General features: G+C 40.4%; 1 non-coding gene across 1 annotated transcript; it reads left to right on the forward strand.

Annotated features, from left to right (window-relative positions):
- Positions 1-2,901: 2,901 nt before the first annotated feature.
- LOC138399284 (U4 spliceosomal RNA) lies at positions 2,902-3,039 on the forward strand. The gene has a single exon (XR_011236159.1). It is a non-coding gene; the product is annotated as a U4 spliceosomal RNA (small nuclear RNA).
- The last annotated feature ends 9,641 nt before the right edge of the window (positions 3,040-12,680 follow it).

Below are 12,680 nucleotides of genomic sequence, written 5' to 3' on the forward strand. Positions count from 1 at the left end.
CATCATAGCTCACTACAACCACAAATTCCTGGGCTCAAGCAGTCCTCTTGCCTCAGTCTCCTGAGTAGCTGGTACTACAGGTGTGCACCATGACACCTGGCTAATTTCCCTGTTTTTTTGTAGAGATGGGGTCTTGCTATATTACCCAGGCTGGTTTCAAACTCCTGGCCTCAAGTGATCCTCCTGCCTTGGCCTCCCAAAGTGCTAGGATTACAGGTGTAAGCCATCACTGCTGGTCTTATTTAAAAATTATGTATTGAGTGCCTACTATGTGCCAAGGACTGTTCTAGATGTTGGGGATACAGCAGTGAATGAACTATCAGAGCACAGAACCCTCCCCACCCTACCGCACAGATGATCATGCAAGAAGACCAATGTTTCATGACTCCATTTTGGAAAAGACTAGGCTATTTTCTAATCTCCCTTCTGTTTTTAATACACTGTAGACAAGGACAGGAAGATATTTGGGTCACCCTACCCTTGGATAGAGTATCTTCACCTACAGTCTCAGTCTTGCCCAGCTCTCGAGCCATAATTTAGGAAGTGCCCATTGTTTATAGAATAAAGCCCTTATATCCTTTAGTTTTTGGCCTCCACCCAAACTTCCAGTCACCTCCTATCGCCCCTCTGTGTGCTTCAGTCACACTGACGCACTTAATGTTTCCAAATGATCCATGCTCCCTCGTGCCTCTGGGCCTTGGCAATGGTATGAACTCTGCGTGGAACAGCTTCCTTTACCTTGTCCACCAGGTGATGATTCTCTATTCATTTTTTTTTTTTTATTGAGGTAAAATCCACATAACATAAAACTAGCCATTTAAAAGTGTACAATTCTGTGGCATTTAGTACATTCCCAACATTGTACAACCATCGTCTTTATCTAGTTCCAAAATATTTTCATCTTCCCAAAAGGAAACCCCATACACATTAAGCAGTCACTATCTTTTATCGCTTTCCTTCAGCCCCTGATAACCAGAAATCTGTTCTCTTTTTGTATTCTAGATATTTCATGTAAGTGGAATTAAGGACTCACACAATATGTGACCTTTTGTGCCTGACTTCTATCACTTAGCATAATGTTTTTTCAGTCATCCATGTTGTATAGCATGTATCAGTATTTCATTCCTTTTTATGGCTGAATAAATAATATTCCATTGTATGGATATATCACCTTTTTTTTTTCTTTTAGGCTGGTCAAGTGAAGCAGTGGGAGTGGAGAAGGAACAAAGAAATCTGTAACTGGTTGTGATCAATTAGCTGTAAATACCACTACTGCATTCAGACCAACCCACCTTTGTTTAACCATTCATTAGTTTATAGACATTTAGGTTGTTTCTCCCTTTTGTCTATTACGAATCATATTGCTATGAACATTCATGTATAGGTTTTTTTGTGGATGTATAATTTTCAGTTCTCTTGGGTGTATGCCTAGGAGTATAATTTCTGGGTCATATGATAATCTTTTAAACTTTTTGTGGAACTACCAAGCTGTTTTCCACAGTGGCTGCATCATTTTATATTTCCACCAGCAACATATGAGGGTTCCAGTTTTTCTCTATTCATTTTTTTAAGACTCAACTCAAGCTTCCACTCCACTGGGAAGCTCATGATAGCATCTTTTGATTCCTTGCCCTGATCAGTCTGTATTTATATATCTGCCTCCCACACCAGAGATCTCCTCAAACGTAAGGCAATGCCTTGCTTACCTTTATATTCCCAAGACCAAGCACTGAGTCAGGACTTCAGTCAAAAGCTGTTGAAAAAATGAATAAACTAGCATTTGATGTCTTAAATTAGTTTCTCAACATTTGACCAGTGTCTTTGCATGGTGTGATGTCTGGGCATCCTCTTGCTTGAGACCTGCTATGTCTCCCTAATCCCTGCCTTTGTTATGCAGTCCATAAACCTGGATTTTTAGCCCAGAAGGAAAATAGCCCAGAATTTAGCCCAGAATTTCCAGAAGGAAATTCCCCAATTTCCTTCTGAGACTGGAGCCTGCCTGAATTCCAGTCCCCTTGTCTGATTCTTGAAATTTAGCCAGATTTGACCAGCCACCACCATCCTTTTGGGGCAGTCTTCCCTAACCTTACTCTTCCAGTCACTGTGTGAGATCCTGCTGCAAACCACATGAGCCACCAGGCAAGCAGACCTGCCCCTTATCGAAAACCCCTATTGCAGCGGCCCACACTGGCTCAAGCTCACGCTGCCCACACCAGATGGAGACATTGCATTGCACTGAACTCACATGCCCACAACTGTTAGAATACTCTCTGCAGGGCTATTAGTGGTATTCTACTACAAGAAGCAAAGCTTAGAACCTAATTGTGTGCCTTACCTTCCATCCCATTCCATATTAGCAGCTTTCCTTTTCTCTTTCTCTTCTGCCTCCTCTTCCTCCATCTTCTTCTTTCCTCCTCTTCCACCTTCTCTCCCTTCTCTGCTGCTTCTTCCGCTTCCCCATCTTCCCTCTCATTCTCTCCTCCTCTTTCTCTACCTCTTATTCTCTTCTTCCTCTTTACCTCCTCTTCCTCCATAACTCTTTGTATGCTTCATTGTCTTGTTATCGAAGTTGTGACAATCTCTAGCTTGTGCCATCTTCTGCCACCAATAATATCAGACTGCTCTTGATGGTGATGATACCTATCACATATTTCCTCTCCACACATACTATCTCTAATCCTTTCAACAGCTCTCTGTGAGTCTGAGACAGGATATATAGCTTACTCAAGGCCACAGGACTAAAAAAACGGATCTGGGACTTCAACCCATGTCTGTCTGGATCCCAAATCCCTACTTGTTAAACTACACTGCAGTGATTCCCCTGATATGAGTTCCTCTGCTGCTAACAGCAAAACCTTTTCCCGATTCCAATTCAACTCTATTTTCAAAAAGAAACTGCCAAGCTTCGCACAGTGGCAGTATCATAGCCAATGAGGTTTATCCGAGGTACGATTGTTGCTAATTGAAAACTTCCCAATACCCTGCCATGATGACTTGCAATATAGTCGGCACTGGCAATTTATGACAGTCTCTACGGGAATTGAACTAAAAAAAAAGAAAAGCAAAAAACAAAAGAAAAAAAACTGCCAAGAAGACTGGTTAATGTGTTACGCATGACATCGTTACCCTCAGAGCCTCCTCAGTTAGGACAGAGAGGCCTCTCTAAGTCTCTTGACTGGCCTGTGTGTTGCTCTTTCTTAAGTCTTGCTAATTTGAACTGTTCATTATCACTCTATTAGACTCTTCTTTGTATTTGATAGCAATACATATGAATTATTTTTTTAAATATATGTCTTACATGCTATTTAGTAATATTACTGGTGGCCTTTTAAATATTGTATTTTTTGGAAGATTATTTGGCTACCTATCAAAAGTCATTAAAATATTTATATTCTTTGAGTCACTGATACTATTCCTGAGAATTGATCACAAAGGAAATACACTTTTAAAAAGCTACATATAATGATGTTTCTAATAGCATTAGTAGGATTATTTAAAAGTCAGAGACCTGAAAAAACTTAGATGTTTAGCAGTTGTAGATGATTAAGTAAATTACATATGAATGATGGGATATTATGTAGCTATTAAAATAATAAATATGGTGGTTGTGTCATACAATGAGTGTCATTGAAATGAGTGAAAGAAGTAGGACGCAAAGCTATACACATTATGATCCAACTGTGTAAAAGCTATGTGCATATCCTTACATAGATTGGAACAAGTTTTACAGCAATAAGACAGATGCACACTTAAGGTGGTGTGAGGAGGGGTGTAAATTTTTCATTTCTCTATTAGAATTTCTTCTGCATGATGTTTTCAGGCTGACGAAATGGCTGATTGTCAAAGTTCTGAGGCAGTTTTGGGAAGGTTTCATTAATACTATAGGTGGCAATGGCTCTTGGTCCGCGCCAATGAGCAGAGCCGGTGTGAGCATGACAACACTGGCTTGCTCTACGGGCCTCAGATGAAGCATGAACAGCTAGATAGTTAAATTTGGAATAAATACATCTCATTGACATTGGAGTGTGAAAGGGCCAGGAGAAAAGAAACTAGGGTTGAGTTGCACATTGTTCAGCTGGAATACCAAACTGAGATGGTCTATAGACAGATAGGAACCTTTGAGGCAAGCCTGGCTAAAACTAGAGAGGTGGATTCAGGCTCTCCCTAAAAAATTAGAGATTGTATAATTTTCCCCTCCCTAAATTCTTGTTCAGATCAACTCCACCCATATGTTGCTCATATACATCCTCCTCTGTTCAGTGAAAGAGACAGGAATGTTTAATGATGAGAGATTAAATGTCTATAACTGACACATCAGGATCCAAATATCCAATGTTAATCATTTAAAAATTCTTTTTTACACAAACACTTCATGAAATGGACATGACTGATCTAGCCCCAAAGACACTCAAAGGAAAGACTCACCTGCAGAAGTCATCTCAAAGACATTCCAAAATGATTACGCATCCTGCAGGCCACAACGTGAAAGGACTTGGTCAGACTAAAAGTCAACAGCTCTCTTGTGAAGCATCTCATGCTTGAAAACTAATAACATTATCCTGGAAGTCTGAGAAAGGATTAATAATTGAGCTTTAACACTCAGATAACACTTGGCTTCCCCGGAATATCAGGATCCCTGAAGGAAAGAGGAAGGACGTTTGCAATTAAATTATAGCATTGGAAACACCGAATTTCTTGAGCAAAGACAGGAGGGGTGGATATGTAATTAAGTGTAAGGGTGTGTCTATCCATCTCTCATCAGGATAATGCATTAATCCTGCTTCACTTACAGGCAAAAGTGTGATCTCAGCCTCCAGCAACAGTTCTGTTCTTTGGGTACACCCCCTATGAAGCTCAGGTTGAAATGACTTTGTGTTATTAGTCATGCACCAATTGTTCTTAAGATGACTACCCCATTCATTCCTGCTATGTGATCAGGAAAGTCTCAAAGTCTTAACTTACTGCCACACAAATTTAATGATCTCCTACTCTATCTCTGTGGTTTAAGAGGCAGGATTCTGTACTCAATTGAGAAAAAGAGCTATTTCTAATGCACAACCAGAGAGTGAAGGAAGGGGCCAGGAGCCAAAGACCCAACATACAACTGCGCTTACGATGGGTGTAGAGACATTACCAACAAATACATATCATGGCTGTAAGAATGGGATGCTTGTGTTAGTCCAGGTCCTCCAAGAATCCAATGTCAAATTGAGATTAAATTTGTAAGGATTTTATTAGGGGAAATGCCTGTGTGAGAGAAAATGGGGAGAAAGCCATGAAACCACCATGCAAATCTGACCCTAAGCAAAAGAGAGAGGGAGGGAAGTTTGGGCTTGGACTCTGCAGTCAAAGGCAGCATTGAGAGACACTCCCAGTTTTCCAGGAATAGACCTGCCTTAGCGTCTCTGCTGCCCTTAGGCATGGGCTGGGAGCAGTAGCTCTTGAGAAGCATGGCCTCAGCACAAACACTTTGATAGAGTTTAGAGCACAGCAGCTGGGGTCCTTGGTCAATTACACTCTCCCCCTACCCCCACCAAAGTTGGAGGTCTGTGAGACATAGTCTTCCTGTCTCAAAGCTGCCTACAAATCAAAACCCCACTAGTACTGAGAAGAGGATGGTTTGTGGTTAGGATATAAATTAAGTGTATGTAGGCAGCTGATGAAAAAAACAAAACAAAAACCAGAGCCATATTTTGGGAGAAAATAAGAAGGTGAGCAGAGAAATAGTAGGATCAGTTTCTTACTGATCCTTACTATGCTCAGTTACTGTGAGCACAGTCCACCAGTATGCTAACTTGATCCATAGAAACAATCAAAACTGACATTAGCCAGCTATTTTGCTATAGAAAAGTCAAGACTCATTGACTAATGCTGACCATAGTTATGGTTTGGACTTCAGCCTCGACATATGAAGAAGATTGGATTTTAGCAGATGTAGGATTTTAAAATATTTTCCCCAAAGGACAATTCATCTATTGAATATATTGTTCTGAATGGAGTTTGAATAAATTTGTACCAGAGTCTTGGATATCTGCCTATTTATTTTTGTATAACACTAGACTAATAAAATACAGACCAAAGCATCTGGCTGAGGCAGATCAGCAGAATCAAATGAAACATACAGAAAAAGACCCAAATACAAATGGAAATTTCCTATTAATACATGAGAAAAGTGGAATTTCCAATTAGTAGGAAAAAGATTGTTTAATAAATTGTGTTGGCACAACCGGTAGCCATCTAGAAAAAAATAAATTTGGATTTGTACCTCATACATTACACCAGTATAAATTCAGGAAGGATTAAGGATTTAAATGCTAAAAATAATATAAAAGTATTGATGGGAGAATTTTAAAATCCCTTTTGAGTGGCAAAGGACTTTCAAAATGTGAAACAAAACCCAGATGTCACAAAAGAATAGAAAAATAAATATGACCCCAAAAAAGTTGTTTATGCATGTGGGAAAAAACACCTTACGCAAAAGCAGAAAACAGAAATCATAAAATAATTTTTGTAATTCACATTGCAAAAGTCCAATTTCCCTAAAATATAAAGAGATCCTACAAGTCAGAAAGACAGGCCGTTAACCCAATAGAAAAATAGGCAAAGGAGATGAATAGATATGAAAAAAATAATACAAATGGTTCTTTTTTTTTTTTTTTTTGAGACAGAGTCTTGCTCTGTTGCTCTGGCTAGAGTGCCGTGGCATCAGCCTAGTTCACAGCAACCTCAAACTCCTGGGCTCAAGCGATCCTTCTGCCTCAGCCTCCCAAGTAGCTGGGACCACAGGCATGCGCCACCATGCCTGGCTAAGTTTTTCTACTTTTAATAGAGACGGGTCTCACTCTTGCTCAGGGGTCAGGCTGATCTCAAACTCCTGAGCTCAAGAGATCCTCCCACCTCAGCCTCCCAGAGTGCTACTGCTATCCTAAATGAGTGAAAAGTCAATATTGCACAACTAGAGGGTATTTATTCAACATAAATTACCTGGGGTTGGCCTCCCAGCTACTGACACACACGTACTCTGCCCTCACAAAGTCTAAATATCTAAAATTTATAAATCAGTATTAAAAATTGTTAAATAGGTTTTATCTATCAATCTTGACAAACATATCTTCATAATGATCTGCAATGTTCAAATTTAGAATTTTTTTTCCAAACAAGGTCACATTGAGAAAAAAAGAAAAAAAACAAATTTAGAATTTTTAATGTCTTCAGGGTTTCACTCGGGAAAGTGACAATGGGGGGAAAGTTTGCCATCCCCTACTCTGTCCTGCATTGTGGTGGCCTATACACACCTCTGTAAAAGGTACCAACATTCTCCAAAAGTTATTCTAGTTTCAGGGACCATTGGTTTCATCTTTGGATACAGAATTAAAGTAAAACCCACTCTATTCTATTCAGAATCCTCCCTGTCATCCAGTGACTACGATTTCACGCCTGATCTCTTCTTCACTCCTTAGAATGAGCTGTGGTCCACGAGGCTTCAGCTCCACTTTTGAACACACACCCCTCAGGTCAGTCCTACTGGGCTTTCAGAAAACGTTCTAATGTGCCTATACTCTAGTCATGGCCACAGTAAGGCTGCGCCTAAACTCAGATCTGCACTATAGTTAAATCTGTGTGCAGTGCCTGTGGACGATGTGAAGTCGGTCACGAGAAAACACTCTGCCATTAGCGGCTTCCTCAGAGACAACGTGACCTGAGACACATCCAAATCACATAATAACACATAGCTCTGCATGGGATCGTCTTGTTACTGTGTTAGACGAAAATGAAATAATCTCACTCCCGATTTGTAGGAATTCTGCAATCCCTACCATTTGTAGGAATTATTCGATGTAAAGAATCTATGCATTTAACTCACAAATTTTAAAAACCAACCAACAGTGAAGATATTAGGATTACAGTTCATTTACACGGATAAGAACAGTTTATGGCCGGGCGTGGTGGCTCACGCCTATAATCCTAGCACTCTGGGAGGCTGAGACGGGTGGATCGCTCGAGGTCAGGAGTTCAAGACCAGCCTGAGCAAGAGCAAGGCCCCCGTCTCTACTAAAAAAAATAGAAAGAAATTATCTGGCCAACTAAAAATATATATAGAAAAAATTAGCCGGGCATGGTGGCGTATGCCTGTAGTCCCAGCTACTCGGGAGTCTGAGACAGAAAGATTGCTTAAGCCCAGGAGTTTGAGGTTGCTGTGAGCTAGGCTGATGCCACGGCACTCTAGCCTGTGCAACAGAGCTAGACTCTGTCTCAAAAAAAAAAAAAAAAAAAAAAAAGAACATTTTATATTACAAATTATCAAAGAAATACTGAGAAACAAACTCTGACTTTTCCTTTTTTTAAATCTAAAAGTGCATTTTGAGATTAATATAAGTGAAATATTGTTTTAACCTTCTGATTTCTTTATCATGACCATGCTTAGGTGTTAAACACCAACATTGTGTCTGATCATGAATTATTAGCAACACTCATTGAAAAACGTAATTTGCTTTGCACTAGGCTTACAAACAACCTACTTCAGGTTCATTGAGTATTATTTTCATTTGCAAAATGCATGTATTTCTTCTGTGACAAATTACCTATTTGTATGTAATATTCGAGCCTCTCTTTTAAAATTTTTATTTGTACTTATTTTTATTTTTAAAACACTGCACTATGAAATATTTTAAGCATTTATAAGTAAAGAGAATATTATAATAAATCCCAAAATAACAATTACCTACATTAATAATTGACAAGCCGCTTTTCTATCATCTGTTATACTTATTTGCTAAAATATGTAAAACAAATCCCAGACATCATGATACCTTTGAAAAAAATGTCATTTAATTACACAAGCAAAATACTATTATCACACTCCATAAAGTTACCAGTTAATTCCTTAATTATTGTCTAATACGGGGTCCATATTTAAATTTGTCTGGCCCAAAACAGCTGCTTACAGCCAATTTGTTTGAATCAGGAGCCAGTGCTTCACATAATGCATTTAGTTAAGTTTTGTATTAAAAGCTCTTAGAGGCCGGGCGCGGTGGCTCACGCTTGTAATCCTAGCACTCTGGGAGGCCGAGGTGGGCGGATCGTTTGAGCTCAGGAGTTCGAGACCAGCCTGAGCAAGAGCGAGACCCCATCTCTACTAAAAATAGAAAGAAATTATATGGACAGCTAAAAATATATATAGAAAAAAAAAAATTAGCCGGGCATGGTGGCACATGCCTGTAGTCCCAGCTACTCGGGAGGCTGAGACAGGAGGATCGCTTGAGCTCAGGAGTTTGAGGTTGCTGTGAGCTAGGCTGACGCCACGGCACTCACTCTAGCCTGGGCAACAGAGTGAGACTCTGTCTCAAAAAAAAAAAAAAAAAAAAAAAAGCTCTTAGAGGAAAATTTATTGTCACTTCCCTCTCTTTTCTTTAAATATATAAAGATTTTTTGACCTTTTATAATAATGATTTCATACACTGTGGAGGCAGTAAATATATATGAAGAGAACTAAAGCCTTTTTAAGGTCAATAAATGCTTGAACTTAGTTTAACTGTTTTTGAGAGAGCACTCACATAACCACTGAGGTTCTCAATAGCCTTACAAATGCTACTTTATAGTCTATTTTCGGAAACGCATCTGTTTGCTGCCATTACGGAGCATTGCTTCCTTTACAAAAATGTGGGATTTCCTTGTTCAAAAAAGAACAGTCATTTTTAGAGCCATATTTCTTCCACTCATCTTGGAATTTTGATAAGGCCTTTAGGAAACACTTTTCTAAAATTACAAAGCTATACCTGGAGTGCTACCTGGAAAGCAGAGCCAGTGGGCAAGGAAATAACCATCCATCAGCAAGCACTTCATGTGGAAACCTGAACTCCTCCTAGCCCACATGAAGTCATTTTTCCTGGAGAAAGATTTTGCAGGTTATTTTTTTCCTTTCATCTTGAAGACTTTCTGAGAGACAACTACGATCAGTACAGGCAAAGATCTGTACAAGTGGGAGGAGGGAATGGGTGACATCACACCTAACAGGTACAATGCACATCTGGATGATGGGCACACTTATAACTTTGAGTCAAGCAGTACAAAAATAATCCATGTAACCAAAACATTTGTACCTCCGTAATATTCTGAAATTAAAAAAAATCTGGACCACGAGTAGTGGCTCATGTCTGTAATCCTAGCACTCTGGAAGGCCGAGGCGGGAGGATCCCTTTAGGTCAGGAGTTTGAGACCAGCTCTGAGCAAGAGCGCAATCCCGTCTCTACTAAAAAATAGAAAAAATTAGCACCATATCTTCTTTATCCATTCATCCATGAATGGACATTTAGGTAGTTTCCATATTTTGGCTATCGTGAATAATGCTGCAATGAACATGGGAGTGCAGATATCTCTTTAACATATTGATTTCATTTCCTTTGGATATATACCAAAAAGTGAGATTGCTGGATTATATGGTAGTTTCATTTTTAATTTTTTGAGGAACCTCCATACGGGTTTCCATACTGTCTGTACTAATCTACATTCCCACCAGTAATATACAAGGATTCCCTTTTCCCTACACCCTTTCCAACACTTGTTATCTCTTGTCTTTTTTATAACAGTCATCCTCACAGGTGTGAGGTGATATCTCATTGTGGTTGTGATTTGTGTTTCTCTCAGGATTAGTGATGTTGAACATCATTTCATATACTTGTTGGCTATTTGTATGTCTTATTTGGAAAAAAACATCTATTCAGGCCCAATTTTAATCAGGTTATTTGTTTTTTTCTATTGATTTGTATTACACTACAGTTCCTTAAGGAACTCACAGTCCAGGGGGGAAACAGACAATCAAACCAATGGATTAAGAAACACTGTGGTAATGATAGCTAACACTTAATTAGTGCTTACTATGCGAAGGCACAATGCTAGTCACTTTACATGAAGTGATGGTTAATTTTATGTGTCAGCTTAACTGGGTCACGGGGTGTCCAAAGATTTGGTTAAACATTGTTCTGGATGTTTCTACAAAGGTGTTATGGGTCAGATTAGCATTAGAATCGGTAGACTAAGTAAAACAGACAGCCCTCTGCAATATGGGTACCATTCAATCTTTTCCAGGTCTGAGTAAAACAAAAAAGGCTGAGGAAGATTGAATTTGCTCTCTCTGCCTACCTGCTTGAACAGGGACATCCGTCTTCTGCCCTCAGAGTAGGACCCACACCGTTGGTTCTTCTGGTTCTCAGACCTTCAGACCTGGACTATGATGACGCCATCAGCTTTCCTGAGGCTCCAGCTTACAGACAGCAGACCATGGGACTTCTCTGCCTCCATAAGCATGTCAACCAATTCCATATAATAAATCTCTTTATATCCTATTGGTTCTGTTTCTCTGGAGAACCCTGACTAGGGGATTATCTCATTTCATCCTCACAATAACCCTATGAAACAGTTTTATTATTATATTGGTGACATTTTGTAGATGAGGAATATGAAGCATAGAGAAGTTACATAATTTGCTCAAGGTCATACAGAGAGCAGGTAATAAGGTTAGAAGTGGTTGTCCGAAGGCCAGGTGCAGTGGCTCACCCCTATAACCTTAGCACTCTGGGAGGCCGAGATGGGAAGATCGCTTGAGGTCAGGAGTTCCAGACCAGCTTGAGCAAGAGCGAGACCCCATCTCTACTAAAAATAGATAAAATTAGCCAGGGATGGTGGCATGTGCCTGTAGTCCCCACTACTGGGGAGCCTGAGGCAGGAGGATCACTTGAGCCCAGGAGTTTGAGGTTGCAGTGAGCTATGATGACACCACTGAACTCTAGCTGGGTGACAGAGCAAGACTGTCTTAAAAAAAAAAAAAAAAGAAGATGTGGTTGTCTCAGAGGAGTAGGACAGGAGGGAGTAAAGGATGGACAAGGGCCAATAATTTTATAAATATCTGTACACTGTCTGATGTTTGAACCCTGTGAGAATGTCACAGCATATGTTGCCCACAAGCTGAGAAACAGACAAGAGTCCCCGAAGAAAGAAGGGGCAGCGCAGGCAGTGGGGTATGCACAGTGGACTGGGGGAAGTAAAGATGAGAACAGCAAGAGAGATGGGCTTTTCCAGCCCCAGACTTTCCCTGGGGTTATTTGTTCTTTCCTTCCATTTCACTGAGTTAAAGTGCTGGGACCTTCTCCTTCTGGAGGCAAGACGTTTTTGTTTATGATCCATAGTAACGAGATAGTTCGAGAGGATCTCCATCCCCTGCCCCCATCTTTTCCAGGCCATTTCTTTGTGTGTCCTCGACTATGCTTCCTCCACCCAGCCCCCTGGGCAAGCAGCACTGACAGAGTCCGCAGAAGATGTGGAACAGCCCAGTCTTAATCCCTCCACACCTGTCCCAGAGCTCCTCCTTCCTCCTTTGGCTACTTCCTGTGGTTGATTAGACATGCTTCCCGTCTGGAAGGGAAACAGAAGAACAGAAGGCAGGATCACAGGAACAGGATTCTGACTGAATGATCTCATGCTTGAAGGGCAGGTGGAGATACAGCCAGCATCTATTTTTCTGCCAAATGAAAGAAAATAGCCTTTCTGAATGAACCGCAACAGCAGAGTAAGTGCGGTGGGCCTGAGGAAGTTAACTCCCAACTCCCACTACACACAGGACCTGAAAATCCCAAATTCCACCCGTAACCTCCCTCGTTCCTCAGTGCCCACCACCCCCCATGACT

The sequence above is a fragment of the Eulemur rufifrons genome, chromosome 18, assembly GCF_041146395.1.
Source record: "Eulemur rufifrons isolate Redbay chromosome 18, OSU_ERuf_1, whole genome shotgun sequence".
NCBI classification, from domain to species: domain Eukaryota; kingdom Metazoa; phylum Chordata; class Mammalia; order Primates; family Lemuridae; genus Eulemur; species Eulemur rufifrons.